Raw genomic sequence first — 11,841 nt, forward strand, 5'->3', positions numbered from 1 at the left:
CCCTTATTCCATACCATTTATGCTCAAGTCTCACACTTTCAAGTACTTTCCAATTAATCACCACTTTTCATATACGTATATGAAACGCCCACCGAGTTTGTTTAGTCTGTGAATGACTTTGGGCTTCATCTGTCACAACAATCTTTCAGTGCAGAAGAGATGGTGTGTGGTGTCGGATTGTCACATGCTGAAGCTTGTTGTGATTCCATCACACAGCTGTGCTTGTCCAGTTTTATCAAAATTCATTCATCGTTATCTGGGTGACTGTTATTGTAATACCATGAACATGACATATAGCAATTATAGTAGTGATGGCCTACGGTATTATATAGTAATTAACATCATGGAATTCAAATCATGGGCTACTCTTACCCAACATTAAATCCCTTTGAGGAATACATCAGACTTCCCCATTCTTCCACACTACCCACCAATACACCCAGGTCCTTGAGCAAACGCAGTCCCATGGATGGGCTTGCCTTTGCCTGAGCCAGGAATAGCCAAGACTGCCTGACCCTGAATGCTTTTTATGTGCACTACGGGGACTTTATTGCCTTCTACAGTATGTAGCAGGTTTGATTGGGGAGGTCTGGCTTGCTTGGCAGAACCCCTAGTGTTGACTAAGCAGGTGGCCTTTGCCAAATGTGTATCCCAGTTTTTGAATGTCCCAGTTCCCTCTACCTTCAGTGCGCTCTTTAACAGACCATTATATCCTTGATTTTCCTGGAAGCTGGTGCATGACAGGAGATGTGAAATATCCACTCAGTACTGCACTCTTTGGTCCAGGTGTCTATGAGGTTGTTTCAGAAATAAATCCATTGTCTGACTCAATTCTTCATGGGGTGACATGTCACCATAGGACTTGTTTTTCAAGTGTTCTGGGCAGTGGCATGGGGCACAGGGTGTATTTCCATCCATCTGGTGGTTGCTTCCACCATTGTATGCACATCGTGCTTGCCGTTGCAGGTTTGAGAGAGCGTGACATAATCTATCTGCTAGAATTCCCCATAGTTAGATTTCATCCATTGTCCTCCTTACCTGAGAGGCTTTAAACATTTGGCTTGCTTGATTGCAGCATGTGTTTCACAATCCTGAATAACCTGTCCAGTACTGTGCATGGTCTGGAACACTGCTCAATCACAAGCCCAACTATAAGTTTCGTCTCTTCCTTGATGGCCTGAGGCGTCATGGGCCCATGGATCTATAAACAATTCACCCTTCTGTTGCCAGTCCAGATTGACCACAGCCTCTTCAATCTTAGCAGCCTGATCCACCTGCTGGTTGTTTGGTGTTCTTCAGTTGCCCAATACCTGAGTATGTGAACATATATGTGGCATACTTTTACAACAAATTCTCTACCTGGGCAGCAATGTCTCGCCAAAATGCAGTAAGAAGCTTTCCTTCCTCCCTTCCTCCCTTCCTCCCTTCCTCCCTTCCTCCCTTCCTCCCTTCCTCCCTTCCTCCCTTCCTCCCTTCCTCCCTTCCTCCCTTCCTCCCTTCCTCCCTTCCTCCCTTCCTCCCTTCCTTCCTTCCTTCCTTCCTTCCTTCCTTCCTTCCTTCCTTCCTTCCTTCCTTCCTTCCTTCCTTCCTTCCTTCCTTCCTTCCTTCCTTCCTTCCTTCCTTCCTTCCTTCCTTCCTTCCTTCCTTCCTTCCTTCCTTCCTTTCCTCCTTTCCTTCCTTCTTTCCTTCTTTCCTTCTGTCTTTCCTTCTTTCCTTCTTTTCATTTCCTTCCTTCTTTTCATTTCCTTCCTTCCTTCCTGCCTTCCTTCCTGCCTTCCTGCCTTCCTGCCTTCCTGCCTTCCTGCCTTCCATCTGTCATTTTCTCTCTTTCTTTCTGTCTTTAATTCTCCCTCTGTGTGATGCTGCACCCTGTGTTGCAACTGGCTATATGTGCAAATCCAAGCTTAGTGCCTGCTTTTCCAGACCACTTGATCCTTAGAATACACATTCCCCACTTACTCAGAGCTGCTTGGACTCTAGTGTAAGCACAGAGTTAAACAGGCTCCACAAAACCACTCTGTCACCACTATGTCCACATTGGAATGCTGTCATGAAGATATGTGCAATTACAGAGGACTACATGATGTTTTGTCTCCTCCCAAGGGTGCAGATATCAAGGGAGCAGATATCAACATGACAGCAAGAATCTCATCACCAATGTGCAGGACTGACCTCACCAAAACAATTACAGTTCAGGGCAGCTGTGATTGCTGTTCCTATAGCTGGTGAGCTGATCTTGATGCTCCTTATCATGCTGTCCTTGCGGATGCCCAAGAGTGAAAATAAGAGACTGCAAGACCAACTGCAGCAAATGCTCTCCTGTTTGCACTATAGTTTCCATGGAAATCATGCGAAAAAAGGGTAGGTGGCAAAATTGGACTTGGAATGCATGGTGCTTGTAACTGGTCATGAGAACTGCTGCATGACCTGTGATAAAATGAGACATTCAGACCTCAGCAATGATAAGATTCTTTTGCTAGTCCATCCACTGGGGAATGTAGCGCAGACATGGGAAGCTGGAATTTGTATGACCAATTATTTTTTAATCTGAGCTAAACTTACTCTCTGGACTCTTGAAGGCCTTTGGGTTCTGTTGGACAGGAGCACTTTATCTTGAAACAAAAACCCACAGATCATCTGAGAAACAAAGGAACTCTACAAACAGAATCTTGGATATACTTGGATACTTCTGAAGTATTCCAAAAGTTGTCTCATTTGCACAGAGTAAAAGACACTCAAATGTATTGTTTGCTTTAACGTTATGAAAGCAAAAATTAGAAGTTGTAAACACTGTCACCAGGGTTACCTGAACTGCAGGGAGCTGAGAATTGAATTATAATAAACTGTATGCAAGCTCCTATGTTTCCTGACTTATTGTAAAGATTTTTTAAATATATATATTTTGTCTGAAAAAAATAAATTTTTGGGTCCTGAGGGAAGAGAGGGCTGTCATGGGTGCAGGTGTACCCTGCTTAAGGGACTCCTCAAGCAGGTGGCTGGGCTGCAGTGAGAAATCAACAGCCTGAGGAGCTCCTGAGAGTCTCTGAAGGTGACAGATAGGAAGTGTCAACCTGCCCCTGCTGATACCCAGCAGCCCCCTTCTAAGTCCCTGCAAGGGGTAGTAGCTGACCCAGCTGATCACGTGCAGGACAGAGGGCTTGACCACTCACAAGAGAAACGGGGCTGGACCCTCATCTCAGCTCGAAGCAGAAAGAGACGTTTGCCCCCGACACCCATGGTTCCACCAACCCCCACGGTGTCCCTGGGTAATAGATTTGAGACTCTCAGGCAGGAAAAGGATGAGGTTGATGGTCTGGACAGTAGTTTGAACCTGGGAAGCAACCCTGCGAAGTGTGTCAGGACTGGGGGAAATACTGAGCATAGGGATCTGGGCCGGGCAGAGCACTGCATCACAACTGGTGCCACAAAAAAAGGATGGACAGTCTTAGTAATCAGAGATTCTTTGCTGAGGGCCACTGAGGCTCCCATTTATCACCCAGATAACCTATCCAGAGAGGTGTGTGATGTCTTCCTGGGGCACATGTCAGAAATGTTAGGAAGGCTCTGCCACAGCTCATTAAACCAAAGGATTACTACCCTCTTCTTGTCATTCAGGTTGGATCCTGGGAAGCGCAACTAGAAAAATGAGGAATATTTAAAAGGACTTTGCATCCCTGGGAAGGTTGTTGAAGGGATCAGGAGTGCAGGTAGTGGTGTTCTCCTCTGTCCTCCCTCTGGGTGACCGGGACCCAGAAAGAAGAAGAACAGGACAGGTGAACGACTGGCTGAGGGGGTGGTGTCTGGACCAAGGATTTGGGTATTTCGATCTTTGGTAGCCCTCTGAGACGCTGGGTATGTGGGCTGCTGACTGACTTCAACTCAGAAAGTTGGGCACAAGTGTGTTGGGGAGCAAGCTCTCTGGGCTGATTACCAGGGCTTTAAGCTAGGTTTGATGGGGGAAAGGGAGGGGAGCTAAAAGTGACAGAGAAGGGCTGGGGGAAGTTGTCACTGCTGTCACTGTTGAAGATAGTAGGGAAAAACCTCTGAGCTGTCTCATAGGATTGTTGGAGAGCTCCTCAGAGAAGGTAATGATCTTGATACCTCATGGGTAAACAACCCAGCAGGCACGTGCAGCCCAAACGGTTCCTACAATGCGTTGAAGACAATTTTCTGATGCATGTGGTGGAGGAGCCAATGAGGCAGGGTGTGCTCCTGGACCTTGTCCTTACCAACAGGGATGGGCTTGTTAGGGATGTGAAGGTTGGGGGCAGCTTGGGATGCAGCAACCATGAGATGGTGGAGTTCAACATGGAACTTGGTGGAAGAAGTAAGGCTAAAAGAAGGATTGCTACCCTGGACTTTCAGAAAGCCAACTTCATCCTCTTCCAGGACCTGCTTGGGAGTATCTCATGGGCTAGGTTGCTAGAAGGCAAGGGTGCATGTGAGAGCTGGGCTACATTTAAGCAGCACTTCTTCCAAGCTCAGGATCGGTGCATCCCTAAGAGTAGGAAATCAGGGAAGGGGGGCAGGAAACATGTGTGGATGAGTAAGAAGCTCATCAATAAGATCAAAAGGAAGAGGAAGGTTTATGTAACATGGAAAAAGGGCCTGTCCTCTTAGGAGGTGTATAGAAGTGTTGTCAGGGCCTGCAGAGATGCAACAAGGAAGGCTAAAGCCCACCTAGAGATGAGGCTTGCAAAAGAGATAAAATATAATAAGAAGTTTTTTTTTTTTTTTTTTTTTTTTTTTTTTTTTTTTTAAGTATGTAAACAGTAAAAGGAAGACTAAGGATAATGTGGGTCCCTCGCTGAGGCAGAGGTACTGAATGCTTTCTTTGCTTCAGTCTTTGCTTCAAGGACTCCCCCTTGGGACTCCTCGATCCTGGAGGAAAGAGAAAGGGGCTGGGAAATGGAGGGTTCCCCCTGGATGACAAGAGAGTGGTTCGGGAGTGTCTGAGTGGGCTCAGTGCAGACAAATCCATGGGTCCCCATCGGATGCATCCATGTGTGCTACGGGAGTTGGCAGAGGTGATTGCCGAACCTCTCTCTATCATCTTTGAAAGGTCCTGGAGAACAGGAGATGTGCCTGAAGATTGGATGATAGCCAATGTCACTCTGGTCTTCAAGAAGGGCAAGAAGGAGGATCTGGGAAACTACAGGCCAGTCAGTCTCACCTCTGTCCCTGGAAAGGTGTTGGAACAGCTTGTTCTGGATGACATCCAGAACAGCAATTGGAAGAGAAGAAGTTTATGAGGAGTAGTCAGCATGGATTCACCAAGGGAAAGTCATGTTTGACCAACCTTGTTGCCTTCTATGATGGCATCACCAGCTGGGTAGATGAGGGGAGAGCAGTGGATGTCTTCTACTTTGGCTTTAGTAAGGCTTTTGATACTGTCTCCCTTGACATCCTGATACTGCTGAAGAGGAGCTCCTCTGAGGAGAAGGACCTGGGGGTGCTGGTGGATGACAGGTTGACCATGAGCCAGCAGTGTGCCCTTATGGCCAAGAAGGCCAATGGGATCCTGACATGCATTAAAAGGAGCATGGCCAGTAGGTAAAGGAAGGTGATCGACCCCCTCTACTCCGCCCTGGTCAGGCCTCACCTGAGGTAGAGCGTTCAGTTCGGGGCTCCCCAGTACAAAAAGTACACTCTTCTTCACAAGCTTTATTGAATACATCAGAAGTTCTTAGTTTAGGTATTTTATTTAATCCACATCGATGCTTCTGCAGATATACACATATTTAGCTCCTCTGTCTGCATAAATGCAAATATGCATATACGATTACAGGTAAGCAAATAAATGTATACATGTATATCAAATAGTGTGTCTGTGTGAAAAAACACAGTGTATATGTACTCGTGTTTACGTTTATGTGTGGATATACTTACACGTGTCCGTACACGCACACACTGCATGTATCGTAGATAGACATTTTCACTTTTAGCGCTTCTTGGCTGAAAGGCAGCGGGCCACCAATCAGTGGGCGAGCGCAGGGCACGTGGCTTGAACAGCACGCAGCCAATCAGAGAGGCACGGTGAGAAGAGCACTCCCTCCCCACCACAAAATGTCGGCCCCCAGTGTGTTGCACGTGGAAGGACTTCCTGTTTCCATGGACTACCGCATAAACTAAACGCATTGGCCGGTTTCAGCTGCGGGACACAGGCTGTCATTGCACGCATCTGTTTTGGAGCCGCCTACAGTGCTGAGTCTTACCCAGACATTCAGCCGTTTGCGCCTTGCTTTTTCTGCTATATTGCTTAAAACGATTCTGCAAGGGTGCAGGGTTGTTTCTGTGTTTGTAGAGATGCAAATATGCATATACGATTACAGGTAAGCAAATAAATGTGTACATGTATATCAGATAGTGTGTCTGTGTGGAAAACCACAGTGTATATCTAGTCGTGTTTACGTTTATGTGTGGATATACTTACACGTGTCCGTACACGCACAAACTGCATGTATCGTAGATAGACATTTTCACTTTTAGCGCTTCTTGGCTGAAAGGCAGCGGGCCACCAATCAGTGGGCGAGCGCAGGGCACGTGGCTTGAACAGCACGCAGCCAATCAGAGAGGCACGGTGAGAAGAGCGCTGCCTCCCCTCCAAAACATGTTGGCCCCCAGTGTGTTGCACGGGGAGGGATTTCTTGATTCCATGGACCACTGCATAAGCTAGATACATGGGCCGGTTTGGGCTGCCAGTCACAAGAGAAGGCGTAAGTGGGAGTTTTTTGTTTCTGTGAGACTGTGCATCCCCGGCTGTTGTCAGCACTGTGGAGAAGAGCAGCAGCCTTGCAAGGCAAGATCTGAACAGGCTGTCATGGTACGCTTGTTTTCGGAGCCATAGGAACTGGTGGGTCTTAGCCACAGATTCAGCCCTTTGCCTCTTGCATTTTCGACTTTACTGCTTAAAACACGACTGCAAAGGTGCAGTTTTGTTTCTGTGTTTTTAGAACTGCAAATATGCATATACAATTCCAGGTAAGTAAATAAATGTATACACGTTTATAAAATAGCGTGTCTGTGTAGAAAGCCATTGGGTATATTTTCTCCTATTTGTGTTTTTTTTTTTTTTTTTTTTTTTTTTTGTGGATATACATATATTTATCTGTTCACACAGACACTGCAAGTATCGTAGATAGGCATTTTCACATTTAGCGCTTCCCGGCCTCAGTCAGCGAGCCACCAATCAGCAAGCGCGCAAAGGGCACGTGGTCAAATAGCATTCAGCCAATTAGAGGAGCATTGTGAGATGAGTGCTCCCTCCTCACCACAAAATGTCGGCCATAACGAAATGGTGGCCATCACAAAATGTCGGCCCCCAGTGTGTTGCACGTGGAAGGACTTCCTGTTTCCATGGACGACCGCATAAACTAAACGCATTGGCCGGTTTCAGCTGCGGGACACAGGCTGTCATTGCACGCATCTGTTTTGGAGCCGCCTACAGTGCTGAGTCTTACCCAGACATTCAGCCGTTTGCCCCTTTGCTTTTTCTGCTATATTGCTTAAAACGATTCTGCAAGGGTGCAGGGTTGTTTCTGTGTTTGTAGAGATGCAAATATGCATATACGATTACAGGTAAGCAAATAAATGTGTACATGTATATCAAATAGTGTGTTTGTGTGGAAAACCACAGTGTATATCTAGTCGTGTTTACGTTTATGTGTGGATATACTTACACGTGTCCGTACACGCACACACTGCATGTATCGTAGATAGACATTTTCACTTTTAGCGCTTCTTGGCTGAAAGGCAGCAGGCCACCAATCAGTGGGCGAGCGCAGGGCACGTGGCTTGAACAGCACGCAGCCAATCAGAGAGGCACGGTGAGAAGAGCGCTCCCTCCCCACCACAAAATGTCGGCCCCCAGTGTGTTGCACGTGGAAGGACTTCCTGTTTCCATGGACTACCGCATAAACTAAACGCATTGGCCGGTTTCAGCTGCGGGACACAGGCTGTCATTGCACGCATCTGTTTTGGAGCCGCCTACAGTGCTGAGTCTTACCCAGACATTCAGCCGTTTGCGCCTTGCTTTTTCTGCTATATTGCTTAAAACGATTCTGCAAGGGTGCAGGGTTGTTTCTGTGTTTGTAGAGATGCAAATATGCATATACGATTACAGGTAAGCAAATAAATGTGTACATGTATATCAGATAGTGTGTCTGTGTGGAAAACCACAGTGTATATCTAGTCGTGTTTACGTTTATGTGTGGATATACTTACACGTGTCCGTACACGCACAAACTGCATGTATCGTAGATAGACATTTTCACTTTTAGCGCTTCTTGGCTGAAAGGCAGCGGGCCACCAATCAGTGGGCGAGCGCAGGGCACGTGGCTTGAACAGCACGCAGCCAATCAGAGAGGCACGGTGAGAAGAGCGCTGCCTCCCCTCCAAAACATGTTGGCCCCCAGTGTGTTGCACGGGGAGGGATTTCTTGATTCCATGGACCACTGCATAAGCTAGATACATGGGCCGGTTTGGGCTGCCAGTCACAAGAGAAGGCGTAAGTGGGAGTTTTTTGTTTCTGTGAGACTGTGCATCCCCGGCTGTTGTCAGCACTGTGGAGAAGAGCAGCAGCCTTGCAAGGCAAGATCTGAACAGGCTGTCATGGTACGCTTGTTTTCGGAGCCATAGGAACTGGTGGGTCTTAGCCACAGATTCAGCCCTTTGCCTCTTGCATTTTCGACTTTACTGCTTAAAACACGACTGCAAAGGTGCAGTGTTGTTTCTGTGTTTTTAGAACTGCAAATATGCATATACAATTCCAGGTAAGCAAATAAATGTATACACGTTTATAAAATAGCGTGTCTGTGTAGAAAGCCATTGGGTATATTTTCTCCTATTTGTGTTTTTTTTTTTTTTTTTTTTTTTTTTGTGGATATACATATATTTATCTGCTCACACAGACACTGCAAGTATCGTAGATAGGCATTTTCACATTTAGCGCTTCCCGGCCTCAGTCAGCGAGCCACCAATCAGCAAGCGCGCAAAGGGCACGTGGTCAAATAGCATTCAGCCAATTAGAGGAGCATTGTGAGATGAGTGCTCCCTCCTCACCACAAAATGTCGGCCATAACGAAATGGTGGCCATCACAAAATGTCGGCCCCCAGTGTGTTGCACGTGGAAGGACTTCCTGTTTCCATGGACGACCGCATAAACTAAACGCATTGGCCGGTTTCAGCTGCGGGACACAGGCTGTCATTGCACGCATCTGTTTTGGAGCCGCCTACAGTGCTGAGTCTTACCCAGACATTCAGCCGTTTGCCCCTTTGCTTTTTCTGCTATATTGCTTAAAACGATTCTGCAAGGGTGCAGGGTTGTTTCTGTGTTTGTAGAGATGCAAATATGCATATACGATTACAGGTAAGCAAATAAATGTGTACATGTATATCAAATAGTGTGTTTGTGTGGAAAACCACAGTGTATATCTAGTCGTGTTTACGTTTATGTGTGGATATACTTACACGTGTCCGTACACGCACACACTGCATGTATCGTAGATAGACATTTTCACTTTTAGCGCTTCTTGGCTGAAAGGCAGCAGGCCACCAATCAGTGGGCGAGCGCAGGGCACGTGGCTTGAACAGCACGCAGCAAATCAGAGAGGCACGGTGAGAAGAGCGCTCCCTCCCCACCACAAAATGTCGGCCCCCAGTGTGTTGCACGTGGAAGGACTTCCTGTTTCCATGGACTACCGCATAAACTAAACGCATTGGCCGGTTTCAGCTGCGGGACACAGGCTGTCATTGCACGCATCTGTTTTGGAGCCGCCTACAGTGCTGAGTCTTACCCAGACATTCAGCCGTTTGCGCCTTGCTTTTTCTGCTATATTGCTTAAAACGATTCTGCAAGGGTGCAGGGTTGTTTCTGTGTTTGTAGAGATGCAAATATGCATATACGATTACAGGTAAGCAAATAAATGTGTACATGTATATCAGATAGTGTGTCTGTGTGGAAAACCACAGTGTATATCTAGTCGTGTTTACGTTTATGTGTGGATATACTTACACGTGTCCGTACACGCACAAACTGCATGTATCGTAGATAGACATTTTCACTTTTAGCGCTTCTTGGCTGAAAGGCAGCGGGCCACCAATCAGTGGGCGAGCGCAGGGCACGTGGCTTGAACAGCACGCAGCCAATCAGAGAGGCACGGTGAGAAGAGCGCTGCCTCCCCTCCAAAACATGTTGGCCCCCAGTGTGTTGCACGGGGAGGGATTTCTTGATTCCATGGACCACTGCATAAGCTAGATACATGGGCCGGTTTGGGCTGCCAGTCACAAGAGAAGGCGTAAGTGGGAGTTTTTTGTTTCTGTGAGACTGTGCATCCCCGGCTGTTGTCAGCACTGTGGAGAAGAGCAGCAGCCTTGCAAGGCAAGATCTGAACAGGCTGTCATGGTACGCTTGTTTTCGGAGCCATAGGAACTGGTGGGTCTTAGCCACAGATTCAGCCCTTTGCCTCTTGCATTTTCGACTTTACTGCTTAAAACACGACTGCAAAGGTGCAGTGTTGTTTCTGTGTTTTTAGAACTGCAAATATGCATATACAATTCCAGGTAAGTAAATAAATGTATACACGTTTATAAAATAGCGTGTCTGTGTAGAAAGCCATTGGGTATATTTTCTCCTATTTGTGTTTTTTTTTTTTTTTTTTTTTTTTTGTGGATATACATATATTTATCTGCTCACACAGACACTGCAAGTATCGTAGATAGGCATTTTCACATTTAGCGCTTCCCGGCCTCAGTCAGCGAGCCACCAATCAGCAAGCGCGCAAAGGGCACGTGGTCAAATAGCATTCAGCCAATTAGAGGAGCATTGTGAGATGAGTGCTCCCTCCTCACCACAAAATGTCGGCCATAACGAAATGGTGGCCATCACAAAATGTCGGCCCCCAGTGTGTTGCACGTGGAAGGACTTCCTGTTTCCATGGACGACCGCATAAACTAAACGCATTGGCCGGTTTCAGCTGCGGGACACAGGCTGTCATTGCACGCATCTGTTTTGGAGCCGCCTACAGTGCTGAGTCTTACCCAGACATTCAGCCGTTTGCCCCTTTGCTTTTTCTGCTATATTGCTTAAAACGATTCTGCAAGGGTGCAGGGTTGTTTCTGTGTTTGTAGAGATGCAAATATGCATATACGATTACAGGTAAGCAAATAAATGTGTACATGTATATCAAATAGTGTGTTTGTGTGGAAAACCACAGTGTATATCTAGTCGTGTTTACGTTTATGTGTGGATATACTTACACGTGTCCGTACACGCACACACTGCATGTATCGTAGATAGACATTTTCACTTTTAGCGCTTCTTGGCTGAAAGGCAGCAGGCCACCAATCAGTGGGTGAGCGCAGGGCACGTGGCTTGAACAGCACGCAGCCAATCAGAGAGGCACGGTGAGAAGAGCGCTCCCTCCCCACCACAAAATGTCGGCCCCCAGTGTGTTGCACGTGGAAGGACTTCCTGTTTCCATGGACTACCGCATAAACTAAACGCATTGGCCGGTTTCAGCTGCGGGACACAGGCTGTCATTGCACGCATCTGTTTTGGAGCCGCCTACAGTGCTGAGTCTTACCCAGACATTCAGCCTTTTACCCCTTTGCTTTTTCTGCTATATTGCTTAAAACGATTCTGCAAGGGTGCAGTGTTGTTTCTGTGTTTGTAGAGATGCAAATATGCATATACGATTACAGGTAAGCAAATAAATGTGTACATGTATATCAAATAGTGTGTCTGTGTGGAAAACCACAGTGTATATCTAGTCGTGTTTACGTTTATGTGTGGATATACTTACACGTGTCTGTACACACACAAACTGCATGTATCGTAGATAG

At 46.7% G+C, this 11,841-nt stretch overlaps 1 pseudogene across 1 annotated transcript; it reads left to right on the plus strand.

Annotated features, from left to right (window-relative positions):
• The first annotated feature begins 1,855 nt into the window (after positions 1–1,855).
• On the plus strand, positions 1,856–2,531 carry LOC311221523 (BMP and activin membrane-bound inhibitor homolog; annotated as a pseudogene). Its single transcript has one exon. The product of its transcript is annotated as a BMP and activin membrane-bound inhibitor homolog (transcript).
• Positions 2,532–11,841: the final 9,310 nt, after the last annotated feature.

The sequence above is a fragment of the Netta rufina genome, assembly GCF_964035555.1.
Source record: "Netta rufina genome assembly, chromosome: Z".
Lineage (NCBI taxonomy): Eukaryota > Metazoa > Chordata > Aves > Anseriformes > Anatidae > Netta > Netta rufina.